The 14146-nt window shown below is 48.1% G+C and overlaps 1 long non-coding RNA gene across 1 annotated transcript in view; it reads left to right on the top strand.

Annotated features, from left to right (window-relative positions):
• Positions 1–878: 878 nt before the first annotated feature.
• Positions 879–14146, top strand: part of LOC140409645 (uncharacterized) — a 217565-nt gene continuing 204297 nt past the window's right edge. Inside the window, exon 1 of the long non-coding RNA XR_011940451.1 lies at positions 879–1058. This is a non-coding gene — a long non-coding RNA (uncharacterized lncRNA). The remainder of the gene's footprint in view (positions 1059–14146) is intronic.

Raw genomic sequence — 14146 nt, 5'->3', positions numbered from 1 at the left:
CAGCAGGGGGTGTGTTTTCCAGCAGGGTGGGTGTTGTTCCAGCAGAGTGGGTGTGTTTTCCAGCAGGATGGGTGTGTTTTCCAGCACGGGGTGTGTTTATCCAGCAGGGTGGGTGTGTTTTTCCAGCATGGGGTGTGTTTCCCAGCTGGATGGGTGTGTTTTCCAGCAGGGTGGGTGTGTTTTCCAGCAGGGTGGGTGGGTTTTCCCGCAGGGTGGGTGTGTTTTCTGGCAGGGGGTTTGTTTTCCAGCAGGGTGGGTGTGTTTTCCTGCAGGGGGTGTGTTTTCCAGCAGGGTGGGTGGTTTTCCAGCAGAGTGGGTGTGTTTTCTAGCTGGATGGGTGTGTTTCCCAGCTGGATGGGTGTGTTTTCCAGCAGGGTGGATGTGTTTTCCAGCAGGGTGGGTGTGTTTTCCCGCAGGGTGGGTGTGTTTTCCAGCAGGGGGTGTGTTTATCCAGCATGGTGGGTGTGTTTATCCAGCAGGTGGGGTGTTTTCCAGCAGGGTGGGTGGTTTTCCAGCAGAGTGGGTGTGTTTTCCAGCAGGGTGGGTGTGTTTCCCAGCTGGATGGGTGTGTTTTCCAGCAGGGTGGGTGTGCTTTCCAGCAGGGTGGGTGTGTTTTCCCGCAGGGTGTGTGTGTTTTCCGGCAGGGGGTTTGTTTTCGCGCAGGGTGTGTGTGTTCATCCAGCAGGGTGGGTGTGTTTTCCCGCAGGGTGGGTGTGTTTTCCCGCAGGGTGGGTGTGTTTTCCGCCAGGGGGTTTGTTTTCGCGCAGGGTGGGTGTGTTTTCCGGCAGGGGGTGTGTCCTGTGTTTTGGGAATTTCGCTAACAGCACAGTGGGATTTGGGAATGTCTGGGCGGCTCCTCTCCTTCCTGGTTTCTCTGATTCTCTCTTTCCCTCCGGGATGTGCCGATCCCGGTTTCCAGCCGCAGTCTTCAGCGGGATTGGATATCCGGCGGGTCATTCCCGATCATGGATCTGAAGATCCAGGAAAGATCCCGCGGATCCCGAGCAGCTCCCAGTCCGGACTCACCCTGCAGATTCCCAATCCCAACACTGGGAAAGGTAGGAGTTATACCGGCATCCACACTGCACGGTGCCAGGGATAAGGGATTGACTCTGGGATAAGGAAGTGACTCTGGGATAAGGGATTGATTATGGGTTCAGGGATTGACTGGGATAGGGAAGTGATTCTGGAATGAGGGATTGATTCTGGGATAAGGGCTGACTGGGATAAGGGATTGATTCTGGAATAACGGAGCGACTGGGATAAGGGATTGACTGGGATAAGGGATTGATTCTGGGATAAGGGATTGATTCTGGGATAAGGGATTGACTGGGATTAGGGATTGACTGGGATAAGGGATTGATTCTGGGATAAGGGGTTGATTCTGGGATAAGGAAGTGACTCTGGGATAAGGGATTGATTCTGGGATAAGGGATTGACTGGGATAAGGGATTGACTGGGATACGGGATTGATTCTGGGATAAGGGATTGATTCTGGGATAAGGGATTGACAGGGATAGGCGATTGACTGGGATAAGGGATTGACTGGGATAAGGGATTGACTCTGGGATAAGGGATTGACTGGGAAAGGGGATTGACTGGGATAAGGGATTGACTGGGATAAGGGATTGATTCTGCGATAAGGGATTGACTGGGATAAGGGATTGACTGGAATAAGGGGTTGACTCCAGGATAAGGGATTGACTCTGGGATAAGGGATTGACTCTGGGATAAGGGATTGACTGGAATAAGGGGTTGACTCCAGGATAAGGGATTGACTCTGGGATAAGGGATTGACTGGGATAGGGGATTGACTGGAATAAGGGGTTGACTCTGGGATAAGGGATTGACTCCAGGATAAGGGATTGACTCTGGGATAAGGGATTGACTGGGATAGGGGATTGACTCCAGGATAAGGGATTGACTCTGGGATAAGGGATTGACTGGGATAAGGGATTGACTGGGATAGGGGATTGACTGGGAAAAGGTATTGACTGGGTTAAGGGATTGATTCTGGGATAAGGGATTGACTGGGATAGGGGATTGACTGGAATAAGGGATTGACTCTGGGATAAGGGATTGACTCCAGGATAAGGGATTGACTGGGATAGGGGATTGAATGGAATAAGGGATTGACTCTGGGATAAGGGATTGACTCCAGGATAAGGGATTGACTGGGATAGGGGATTGACTGGAATAAGGGATTGACTCCAGGATAAGGGATTGACTCTGGGATAATGGATTGACTGGGATAAGGGATTGACTGGGATAGGGGATTGACTGGGAAAAGGTATTGACTGGGTTAAGGGATTGATTCTGGGATAAGGGATTGACTGGAATAAGGTATTGACTGGGATAGGGGATTGACTGGGATAAGAGTTTGAGTCTGGAATAAGGGATTGACTGGGAAAGGGGATTGACTGGGATAAGGGATTGACTGGGATAAGGGGTTGACTCCAGGATAAGGGATTAACTCTGGGATAAGGGATTGACTGGGATAGGGGATTGACTGGGATAAGGGGTTGACTCCAGGATAAGGAATTGACTCTGGGATAAGGGATTGAATGGGATAGGGAATTGACTGGGATAAGGGATTGATTCTGGGATAAGGGATTGATTCTGGGATAAGGGATTGATTCTGGGATAAGGGATTGACTGGGATAATGGATTGATTCTGGGATAAGGGATTGACTGGGATAAAGGATTGATTCTGGTAAAAGGGATTGATTCTGGGATAAGGAAGTGACTCTGGGATAAGGGATTGATTCTGGGATAAGGGATTGACTGGGATAAAGGATTGATTCTGGTAAAAGGGATTGATTCTGGGATAAGGAAGTGACTCTGGGATAAGGGATTGATTCTGGGATAAGGGATTGACTGGGATACGGGATTGATTCTGGGATAAGGGATTGATTCTGGGATAAGGGATTGACAGGGATAGGGGATTGACTGGGATAAGGGATTGACTGGGATAAGGGATTGACTCTGGGATAAGGGATTGACAGGGATAGGGGATTGACTGGGATAAGGGATTGACTGGGATAAGGGATTGATTCTGGGATAAGGGATTGATTCTGGGATAAGGGATTGACAGGGATAGGGGATTGACTGGGATAAGGGATTGACTGGGATAAGGGATTGACTCTGGGATAAGGAAGTGACTCTGGGATAAGGGATTGATTATGGGTTCAGGGATTGACTGGGATAGGGAAGTGATTCTGGAATGAGGGATTGATTCTGGGATAAGGGCTGACTGGGATAAGGGATTGATTCTGGAATAACGGAGCGACTGGGATAAGGGATTGACTGGGATAAGGGATTGATTCTGGGATAAGGGATTGATTCTGGGATAAGGGATTGACTGGGATAAAGGATTGATTCTGGGATAAGGGATTGACTGGGATTAGGGATTGACTGGGATAAGGGATTGATTCTGGGATAAGGGATTGATTCTGGGATAAGGAAGTGACTCTGGGATAAGGGATTGATTCTGGGATAAGGGATTGACTGGGATAAGGGATTGACTGGGATACGGGATTGATTCTGGGATAAGGGATTGATTCTGGGATAAGGGATTGACAGGGATAGGGGATTGACTGGGATAAGGGATTGACTGGGATAAGGGATTGACTCTGGGATAAGGGATTGACTGGGAAAGGGGATTGACTGGGATAAGGGATTGACTGGGATAAGGGATTGATTCTGCGATAAGGGATTGACTGGGATAAGGGATTGACTGGAATAAGGGGTTGACTCCAGGATAAGGGATTGACTCTGGGATAAGGGATTGACTCTGGGATAAGGGATTGACTGGAATAAGGGGTTGACTCCAGGATAAGGGATTGACTCTGGGATAAGGGATTGACTCTGGGATAAGGGATTGACTGGGATAGGGGATTGACTGGAATAAGGGGTTGACTCTGGGATAAGGGATTGACTCCAGGATAAGGGATTGACTCTGGGATAAGGGATTGACTGGGATAGGGGATTGACTCCAGGATAAGGGATTGACTCTGGGATAAGGGATTGACTGGGATAAGGGATTGACTGGGATAGGGGATTGACTGGGAAAAGGTATTGACTGGGTTAAGGGATTGATTCTGGGATAAGGGATTGACTGGGATAGGGGATTGACTGGAATAAGGGATTGACTCTGGGATAAGGGATTGACTCCAGGATAAGGGATTGACTGGGATAGGGGATTGACTGGAATAACGGATTGACTCTGGGATAAGGGATTGACTCCAGGATAAGGGATTGACTGGGATAGGGGATTGACTGGAATAAGGGATTGACTCCAGGATAAGGGATTGACTCTGGGATAAGGGATTGACTGGGATAAGGGATTGACTGGGATAGGGGATTGACTGGGAAAAGGTATTGACTGGGTTAAGGGATTGATTCTGGGATAAGGGATTGACTGGAATAAGGGATTGACTGGGATAGGGGATTGACTCGGATAAGAGATTGAGTCTGGAATAAGGGATTGACTGGGAAAGGGGATTGACTGGGATAAGGGATTGACTGGGATAAGGGGTTGACTCCAGGATAAGGGATTAACTCTGGGATAAGGGATTGACTGGGATAGGGGATTGACTGGGATAAGGGGTTGACTCCAGGATAAGGAATTGACTCTGGGATAAGGGATTGAATGGGATAGGGAATTGACTGGGATAAGGGATTGATTCTGGGATAAGGGATTGATTCTGGGATAAGGGATTGACTGGGATAAGGGATTGATTCTGGGATAAGGGATTGATTCTGGGATAAGGGATTGACTGGGATAATGGATTGATTCTGGGATAAGGGATTGACTGGGATAAGGGATTGATTCTGGGATAAGGGATTGACTGGGATAAAGGATTGATTCTGGTAAAAGGGATTGATTCTGGGATAAGGAAGTGACTCTGGGATAAGGGATTGATTCTGGGATAAGGGATTGACTGGGATAAGGGATTGACTGGGATACGGGATTGATTCTGGGATAAGGGATTGATTCTGGGATAAGGGATTGACAGGGATAGGGGATTGACTGGGATAAGGGATTGACTGGGATAAGGGATTGACTCTGGGATAAGGGATTGACAGGGATAGGGGATTGACTGGGATAAGGGATTGACTGGGATAAGGGATTGATTCTGGGATAAGGGAATGATTCTGGGATAAGGGATTGACAGGGATAGGGGATTGACTGGGATAAGGGATTGACTGGGATAAGGGATTGACTCTGGGATAAGGGATTGACAGGGATAGGGGATTGACTGGGATAAGGGATTGACTGGGATAAGGGATTGACTGGGATAGGGGATTGACTGGGATAAGGGATTGACTGGGATAAGGGATTGACTGGGATAGGGGATTGACTGGGATAAGGGATTGACTGGGATAAGGGATTGACTGGGATAAGGGATTGATTCTGCGATAAGGGATTGACTGGGATAAGGGATTGACTGGAATAAGGGGTTGACTCCAGGATAAGGGATTGACTCTGGGATAAGGGATTGACTCTGGGATAAGGGATTGACTGGAATAAGGGGTTGACTCCAGGATAAGGGATTGACTCTGGGATAAGGGATTGACTCTGGGATAAGGGATTGACTGGGATAGGGGATTGACTGGAATAAGGGGTTGACTCTGGGATAAAGGATTGACTCCAGGATAAGGGATTGACTCTGGGATAAGGGATTGACTGGGATAGGGGATTGACTCCAGGATAAGGGATTGACTCTGGGATAAGGGATTGACTGGGATAAGGGATTGACTGGGATAGGGGATTGACTGGGAAAAGGTATTGACTGGGTTAAGGGATTGATTCTGGGATAAGGGATTGACTGGGATAGGGGATTGACTGGAATAAGGGATTGACTCTGGGATAAGGGATTGACTCCAGGATAAGGGATTGACTGGGATAGGGGATTGACTGGAATAAGGGATTGACTCTGGGATAAGGGATTGACTCTGGGATAAGGGATTGACTGGGATAAGGGATTGACTGGGATAGGGGATTGACTGGGAAAAGGTATTGACTGGGTTAAGGGATTGATTCTGGGATAAGGGATTGACTGGAATAAGGGATTGACTGAGATAGGGGATTGACTGGGTTAAGGGATTGATTCTGGGATAAGGGATTGACTGGGATAAGAGATTGAGTCTGGAATAAGGGATTGACTGGGAAAGGGGATTGACTGGGATAAGGGATTGACTGGGATAAGGGGTTGACTCCAGGATAAGGGATTAACTCTGGGATAAGGGATTGACTGGGATAGGGGATTGACTGGGATAAGGGGTTGACTCCAGGATAAGGAATTGACTCTGGGATAAGGGATTGAATGGGATAGGGAATTGACTGGGATAAGGGATTGATTCTGGGATAAGGGATTGACTGGGATCGGGGATTGAATCTGGGATAAGGAATTGATTCTGGGATAAGGGATTGATTCTGGGATGCAGGATTAACTGGCATAAGGGATTGATTGTTCCAGCAGAGTTGGTGTGTTTTTCCCACAGGGTGGGTATGTTTTCCAGCAGGGTGGGTGTGTTTTCCAGCAGGGTGGGTGTGGTTTCCAGCAGGGTGGGTGTGTTTTCCAGCAGGGGGGGTGTTTATCCAGCAGGGTGGGTGTGGTTTTCCAGCAGGGTGTGTGTTTTCCAGCAGGGTGCGTGTGTTTTCCAGCAGTGTGGATGTGTTTTCCAGCAGTGACGGTGCGATTTCCCGCAGGTTGGGGGGGTTTATCCACCAAGGTGGGTGTGTTTTTCCAGCAGATTGGTGTGTTTTCCAGCAGGGTGGGTGTGTTTTCCAGCAGGGTGGGTGTGTTTTCCAGCAGGCTGGACTGTGTTTTCCAGCAGGTGGGTGTGTTTATCCAGCAGAGTGGGTGTATATTTCAGCAGGGTGGGTGTGTTTATCCAGCAGGGTGGGTGTGTTTTCCAGCAGGGTGGGTGTGATTTTCCAGCAGATGGGGGTGTTTTCCAGCAGGGTGGGTGTGTTTTCCAGCAGGCTGGACAGTGTTTCCAGCAGGGTGGGTGTGTTATACAGCAGGTGGTTGTGTTTCCCAACAGCGTTGTTGTGTTTTTCCAGCAGGCTTGACTGTGTTTTCCAGCAGAGACTGTGTATTTATCCAGCAGGGGTGTGTGTTTTCCAGCTGGGTGGTGTTTTCCAGCAGCATGGGTGTGTTTTTCCAGCAGGGTGGGTGTGTTTTTCCAGCAGGGTGGGTGTGTTTTCCTGCAGAGTCTGTGTGTTTTCCCAGCAGAGGTTGTGTTTTCCAGCTGGGTGGTGTTTTTCCAGCAGAGTCGGTGTGTTTTCCAGCAGGTGGATGTGTTTTCCAGCAGAGTCGGTGTGTTTTTACAGCAGGGCTGGTGTGTTTTCCAGCTGGGTGGGTGTGTTTTCCAGCAGAGTCGGTGTGTTTTCCAGCAGGGCGGATGTGTTTTCCAGCAGGTGGGTGTGTTTTCCTGCAGAGTCGGTGTGTTTTCCAGCAGAGTCGGTGTGTTTTTCCAGCTGGGTGGGTGTGTTTTCCTGCAGAGTCGGTGTGTTTTCCTGCAGAGTCGGTGTGTTTTCCTGCAGAGCCGGTGTGTTTTTCCAGCAGGGTCGGTGTGTTTTCCAGCAGAGTCGGTGTGTTTTCCAGCAGAGTCGGTGTGTTTTCCTCAGAGTCGGTGTGTTTATCCATAACCCTTAATCCCTTTATTCTTCAAAAAACTATCTATCTTTATCTTAAAAATATTTAATGAAGGAGCCTCTACTGCTTCACTGGGCATGGAATTCCAGTTTCAGAACCTCTCCTCGTAATCAGCTCTGGAATTAACCTAGTGAATCTCCTCTGCACACCCTCCAGTGCCAGTACGTCCTTTCTCAAGTAAGGAGACCAAAACTGAACACAATACTCCAGGTGCAGCCTCACTAACACCCTATACAATTGCAGCATAACCTCCCTAGTCTTAAACTACATCCCTCGAGCAATGAAGGACAAAATTCCATTTGCCTTCTTAATCACCTGTTGCACCTATAAACCAACATTGTGCGACTCATGCACTAGCACACCCAGGTCTCTCTGCACAGCAGCATGTTTTAATATTTTATCATTTAAATAATAATCCCTTTTGCTGTTATTCCTACAAAAATGGATAACCTCACATTTGTCAACATTGTATTCCATCTGCCAGACCCTAGCCCATTCACTTAGCCTATCCAAATCCGTCTGCAGACTTCCAGTATCCTCTGCACTTTTTGCTTTACCACTTATCTTAGTGTCGTCTGCAAACTTGGACACATTGCCCTTGGTCCCCAACTCCAAATCATCTTTGTAAATTGTGAACAATTGTGGGCCCACACAAAAGGTTGCTGCATAAGATAAAGATGCATGGCATTAAGGGGAAAGTAGTAGCATGGATAGAGGATTGGTTAATTAATAGAAAGCAAAGAGTGGGGATTAATGGGTGTTTCTCTGGTTGGCAATCAGTAGCTAGTGGTGTCCCTCAGGGGTCAGTGTTGGGCCCACAATTGTTCACAATTTACATAGATGATTTGGAGTTGGGGACCAAGGGCAATGTGTCCAAGTTTGTAGATGTCACTAAGATAAGTGGTAAAGCAAAAAGTGCAGAGGATACTGGGAGTCTGCAGAGGGATTTGGATAGGCTAAGTGAATGGGCTAGGTTCTGGCAGATGGAATACAATGTTGACAAATGTGAGGTTATCCATTTTGGTAGGCATAACAGCAAAAGGGATTATTATTTAAATGATAAAATATTAAAACATGCTGCTGTGCAGAGAGACCTGGGTGTGCTAGTGCATGAGTCGCAAAAGGTTGATTTACAGGTGAAACAGGTGGTGATTAAGGTGAATGGAGTTTTATCCTTCATTGCTAGAATCAATTAGAGGGGTGCAGTGCTCTGACTGTGAGATGTGGCAGGTCCGGGAGGCTTCCAGCATCCTGGATGGCTTCATCTGCAGAAAGTGCACCCAACTGGAGCTCCTCACAGACCGCAAGGTTTGGTTGGAGCAGCAATTGGATGCACTTAGGAGTATGCAGGTGGCGGAAAGCGGCATAGATCGCAGTTATATAACTGTGGTCACACCCAAGGTGCAGGCAGAGAAATGGGTGACCATCAGAAAGGGCAGGCAGTCAGTGCAGGAATCCCCTGTGGTTGTCCCCCTCTCGAACAGCTTTGGATACTGTCGGGGGGGATAGCCTATCAGGGGAAAACAGCAGCAGCCAGAGCAGTGGCACCATGGCTGGCTCTGATGTTCAGAAGGGAGGGTCAAAGCGCAGAAGAGCAATAGTAATAGGGGACTCTATAGTCAGGGAACAGGTAGGCGCTTCTGTGGACGTGAAGGAGACTCCAGGATGGTATGTTGCCTCCCTGGTGCCAGGGTCCAGGATGTCTCTGAACAGGTAGAGGGCATCCTGAAGGGGAGGGCAAACAGACAGAGGTCGTGGTACATATTGGTCCTCACGACAAAGGCAGGAAGGGGCATGAGGTCCTGCAGCAGGAGTTCAGAGAGCTAGGCAGAAAGTTAAAAGACAGGACCTCTAGGGTTGTAATCTCGGGATTACGCCCTGTGCCACGTGCCAGTGAGGCTAGAAATAGGAAGATAGAGCAGCTAAACATGTGGCTAAACAGCTGGTGTAGGCGGGAGGGTTTCAGTTATCTCGACCACTGGGAGCTCTTCCGGGGCAGGTGTGATCTGCATAAGAAGGATGGGTTGCATCTAAACTGGAGAGGCATAAATATCTTGGCAACGAGGTTTGCTAGTGTCACACGGGAGGGTTTAAACTGGTCTGGCAGGGGAGTGGGCACGGGAGCAATAGTTCAGAAGGTGGAAGCATTGAGGGAGAACTAGGGAATAGGGCCAGTATGGCTCTGAGGAAGAGCAGACAGGGAGATGTTGCTGAAAACAGCAGGACTGGTGGCCTGAAGTGCATATGTTTTAATGCAAGAAGTATTACGGGTAAGGCAGATGAACTTAGAGCTTGGATTAATACTTGGAACTATGATGTTGTTGCCATTACAGAGACCTGGTTGAGGGAAGGGCAGGATTGGCAGCTAAACGTTCCAGGATTTAGATGTTTCAGGCGGGATAGAGGGGGATGTAAAAGGGGTGGCGGAGTTGCGCTACTGGTTAGGGAGGATATCACATCTGTACTGCGGGAGGGCACCTCAGAGGGCAGTGAGGCTATATGGGTAGAGATCAGGAATAAGAAGGGTGCAGTCACAATGTTGGGGGTTTACTACAGGCCCCCCAACAGACAGCGGGAGATAGAGGAGCAGATAGGTAGACAGATTTTGGAAAGGAGTAAAAGCAACAGGGTTGTTGTGATGGGAGACTTCAACTTCCCCAATATTGACTGGGACTCCCTTAGTGCTAGGGGCTTGGATGGGACAGAATTTATAAGGAGCATCCAGGAGGGCTTCTTAAACCAATATGTCGATAGTCCAACAAGGGAAGGGGCTGTAGTGGACCTGGTATTGGGGAATGAGCCCGGCCAGGTGGTAGATGTTTCAGTAGGGGAGCATTTCGGGAACAGTGACCACAATTCAGTAAGTTTTAAAGTGCTGGTGGACAAGGATAAGAGTGGTCCTAGGGTGAATGTGTTAAATTGGGGGAAGGCTAATTATAAAATATTAGGCGGGAACTGAAGAACAGAGATTGGGGGTGGATGTTTGAGGGTAAATCAACATCTAACATGTGGGAGGCTTTCAAATGTCAGTTGAAAGGAATTCAGGACCGGCATGTTCCTGTGAGGAAGAAGGATAAATACGGCAATTTTCGGGAACCTTGGATAACGAGAGATATTGTAGGCCTCGTCAAAAAGAAAAAGGAGGCATTTGTCAGGGCTAAAAGGCTGGGAACAGACGAAGCCTGTGTGGAATATAAGGAAAGTAGGAAGGAACTTAAGCAAGGAGTCAGGAGCGCTAGAAGGGGTCACGAAAAGTAATTGGCAAATAGGGTTAAGGAAAATCCCAAGGCTTATTACACAGACATAAAAAGCAAGAGGGTAGCCCAAGGGTTGGCCCACTGAAGGACAGGGGAGGGAACCCATATGTGGAGCCATATGAAATGGGCGAGGTACTAAATGAATACTTGAAATGAAATGAAATGAAAATCGCTTACTGTCACAAGTAGTCTCCAATGAAGTTACTCTGAAAAGCCTCTAGTCGCCACATTCCGGCACCTGTTCGGGGAGGCTGGTACGGGAATTGAACCGTGCTGCTGGCCTGCTTGGTCTGCTTTAAAAGCCAGCGATTTAGCCCAGTGTGCTAAACCAGCCCCACTAATACTTTGCACCAGTATTCACCAACGAGAAGGAATTGGTGGATGTTGAGTCTGGAGAAGGGTGTGTATTTATCTGGGTCACATTGAGATCCAAAAGGACGAGGTGTTGGGCGTCCTGAAAAATATTAAGGTGGATAAGTCCCCAGGGCCTGATGAGATCTACCCCAGAATACTGAAGGAGGCTGGAGAGGAAATTGCTGAGGCCTTGACAGAAATCTTTGGATCCTCACTGTCTTCAGGTGATGCCCAGGATGACTGGAGAATAGCCAATGTTGTTCCTCTGTTTAAGAAGGGTAGCAAGGATAATCTAGGGAACTACAGGCCGGTGAGCCTTACTTCAGTGGTAGGGAAATTACTGGAGAGAATTCTTTGAGAGAGGATCTACTCCCACTTGGAAGCAAGTGGACGTATCAGCGAGAGGCAGCACGGTTTTATGAAGGGGAGGTTGTGTCTCTCGAACTTGATAAAGGTTTTCGAGGAGGTCACTAAGATGATTGATGCAGGTAGGGCAGTGGATGTTGTCTATATGGACTTCAGTAAGGCCTTTGACAAGGTCCCTCATGGTAGACTGGTACAAAAGGTGAAGTCACACGGGATCAGGGGTGAGCTGGCAAGATGGATACAGAACTGACTAGGTCATAGAAGGCAGAGAGTAGCAATGGAAGGATGCTTTTCTAATTGGAGGGCTGTGACCAGTGGTGTTCCACAGGGATCAGTGCTGGGACCTTTGCTCTTTGTAGTATATATAAATAATTTGGAGGAAAATGTAACTGGTCTGATTAGTAAGTTTGCAGACGACACAAAGGTTGGTGGAATTGCGGATAGCGATGAGGACTGTCAGAGGATACAGCAGGATTTAGATTGTTTGGAGACTTGGGCGGAGAGATGGCAGATGGAGTTTAATCCGGACAAATGTGAGGTAATGCATTTTGGAAGGTCTAATGCAGGTCGGGAATATACAGTGAATGGTAGAACCCTCAAGAGTATTGAAAGTCAGAGAGATCGAGGAGTGCAGGTCCACAGGTCACTGAAAGGGGCAACACAGGTGGAGAAGGTAGTCAAGAAGGCATACGGCATGCTTGCCTTCATTGGCCGGGGCATTGAGTATAAGAATTGGCAAGTCATGTTGCAGTTGTATAGAACCTTAGTTAGGCCACACTTGGAGTATAGTGTTAAATTCTGGACGCCACACTACCAGAAGGATGTGGAGGCTTTAGAGAGGATGCAGAAGAGATTTACCAGGATGTTGCCTGGTATGGAGGGCATTAACTACGAGGAGAGGTTGAATAAACTCGGTTTGTTCTCACTGGAACGAAGGAGGTTGAGGGGCGACCTGATAGAGGTATACAAAATTATGAGGGGCATAGACAGAGTGGATAGTCAGAGGCTTTTCCCCAGGGTAGAGGGGTCAATTACTAGGGGGCATAGGTTTAAGGTGAGAGGGGCAAGGTTTAGAGTAGATGTACGAGGCAAGTTTTTCACACAGAGGGTAGTGGTTGCCTGGAACCCGTTGCCGGAGGAGGTGGTGGAAGCTTGGACAATAGGTGGATTGGCCATGATAAATTGCCCTTAGTGTCCAAAATTGCCCTTAGTGTTGGGTGGGGTTACTGGGTTATGGGTATAGGGTGGAGGTGTTGACCTTGGGTAGGGTGCTCTTTCCAAGAGCCGGTGCAGACTCGATGGGCCGAATGGCCTCCTTCTGCACTGTAAATTCTATAATATTCTATTATAGTGACGTTTAAGGGGCATCTTGACAAATACATGAATAGGATGGGAATAGAGGGATACGGACCCCAGAAGTGTAGAAGATTGTAGTTTAGTCAGGCAGCGTGGTCGGCACGGGCTTGGAGGGCTGAAGGGCCTGTTCCTGTGCTGTACATTTCTTTGTTCTTTATTCTCTTTGAGGGATGGAATTTAAGACTGGGGAGGTTATGCTGAAACTGTATAAGGTGTTGGTGAGGCCACATAGCACATAGAACGATACAGCGCAGTACAGGCCCTTCGGCCCACGAGGTTGCACCGAAACAAAAGCCATCTAACCTACACTATGCCATTATCATCCATATGTTTATCCAATAAACTTTTAAAAGCCCTCAATGTTGGCGAGTTCACTACTGTTGCAGGTAGGGCATTCCACGGCCTCACTACGCTTTGCGTAAAGAATCTACCTCTGACCTCTGTCCTATATCTATTACCCCTCAGTTGAAAGCTATGTCCCCTCGTGCCAGCCATATCCATCTGCGGGAGAAGGCTCTCACTGTCCACCCTATCTAACCCCCTCATCATTTTGTATGCCTCTATTAAGTCTCCTCTTAACCTTCTTCTCTCCAATGAAAACAACCTCAAGTCCATCAGCCTTTCCTCATAAGATTTTCCCTCCATACCAGGCAACATCCTGGTAAATCTCCTCTGCACCCGCTCCAAAGCCTCCACGTCCTTCCTATAATGCGGTGACCAGAACTGTACGCAATACTCCAAATGCGGCCGTACCAGAGTTTTGTACAGCTGCAACATGACCTCCTGACTCCGGAACTCAATCCCTCTACCAATAAAGGCCAACACTCCATAGGCCTTCTTCACAACCCTATCAACCTGGGTGGCAACTTTCAGGGATCTATGTACATGGACACCTAGATCCCTCTGCTCATCCACACTTCCAAGAACTTTACCATTAGCCAAATATTCCGCATTCCTGTTATTCCTTCCAAAGTGAATCGCCTCACACTTCTCTACATTAAACTCCATTTGCCACCTCTCAGCCCAGCTCTGCAGCTTATCTATGTCCCTCTGTAACCTGCAACATCCTTCCGCACTGTCGACAACTCCACCGACTTTAGTGTCGTCTGCAAATTTACTCACCCACCCTTCTGCGCCTTCCTCTAG

This window comes from Scyliorhinus torazame, chromosome 3, assembly GCF_047496885.1.
Source record: "Scyliorhinus torazame isolate Kashiwa2021f chromosome 3, sScyTor2.1, whole genome shotgun sequence".
Lineage (NCBI taxonomy): Eukaryota > Metazoa > Chordata > Chondrichthyes > Carcharhiniformes > Scyliorhinidae > Scyliorhinus > Scyliorhinus torazame.
The sequence above is the reverse complement of the archived record's forward strand: the minus strand, read 5'-3'. Positions and strand labels throughout refer to the sequence as shown.